Here is a 1,330-nt window from a genome sequence, read left to right as displayed (position 1 = left end):
ATTCCTGCATGTTCTACTTTAACAATCTTCAAAAGGATGTCTCCACTGCCACAGTTCTTTAGAAACATGTAACACTTGAACAAGGCGTAGTGGTTCATTTCAGCCTGGCGGATAAACCTCTTCAGGTTGTTAATGTCTTGGATAGCCTGCAAAAAGAGGAACAGAGCATTTTCTTATCCTTCTGCCCGGAAAGAGAACATACTGTCATGTAGAAGAGTGAAGGAAGAATAGAATTATAGAATCATAGAATGTTGGGGGTTGGAAGGGACCTCGAAAGATCATCCAGTCCAACCTCCCTGCCAGAGCAGGATCCCCTAGGGCAGCCACACAGGAACGCGTCCAGGTGGGTTCTGAAAGCCTCCAGAGACTCCACAACCTCTTTGGGCAGCCCTTTCCAGTGCTCCCTCACCCTCACAGTGAAGAAATGGGACTTCCTAGGAAGAGGTGGAACTTCCTATGTTCTACCTCAAATCCATTCTCTCTTGTTGTATTACTGGGCACCACTGAGAAGAGATTGTCCCCTTCCCCTTGACACCCACCCCTCAGGTATTTCTATACGTTAATAAATCCCCTCTCAGCCTTGGGCAGCCCTTTCCAGTGCTCCCTCACCCTCACAGTGAAGAAATGGGACTTCCTAGGAAGAGGTGGAACTTCCTATGTTCTACCTCAAATCCATTCTCTCTTGTTGTATTACTGGGCACCACTGAGAAGAGATTGTCCCCTTCCCCTTGACACCCACCCCTCAGGTATTTCTATACGTTAATAAATCCCCTCTCAGCCATCTCCTTTCAAGGCTGAACAGCCCCAGGACTCTCAGTCTCTCTTCAAAGAAGAGATGTTGAAGTCCCTTAATCACCCTTGTAGCTCTCTGCTGGACTCTCTCCAGTAGACCTCTGTCTCTCTTGAATTGGGGAGCCCCAAACTGGACAGTATTCCAGGTGTGGTCTCACCAGGGCAGAGGAGAGGGGGAGGAGAACCTCGCTAGACCTGCTGGACACACTTTTGGTGAACCATAGCCTGTATTGCCTTGTTCTTGCTGACAAGCAAGGTCTGCAGTCTTGAGGCACCCTGTGCCTGTTTATCTCACAGTAGCCTGGCATTCCGTTCTCAGAGATAAGTCCCACTCAGAGCATTACAATGAGCTTACGGACCCATCTCACAATGCAGTTGTTACATAGTTCATTACTGCTGCTTGTTAAAAGGCTTTTAGCTAGGAAATTTCCATCAGGCCCTCACTTCAATATTATGCCAGCAATTGCAGTCAGAGCCAGGGTGTAGGTGCCCCTGGCCTGTCATGTGGGATCTGGAGCATGTGGGGGGTCAGTGCCAC

The sequence above is a fragment of the Apaloderma vittatum genome, unplaced genomic scaffold (assembly GCF_000703405.1).
Source record: "Apaloderma vittatum isolate BGI_N311 unplaced genomic scaffold, ASM70340v1 scaffold15510, whole genome shotgun sequence".
Taxonomy (NCBI): Eukaryota; Metazoa; Chordata; class Aves; order Trogoniformes; family Trogonidae; genus Apaloderma; species Apaloderma vittatum.
The sequence above is the reverse complement of the archived record's forward strand: the minus strand, read 5'-3'. Positions refer to the sequence as shown.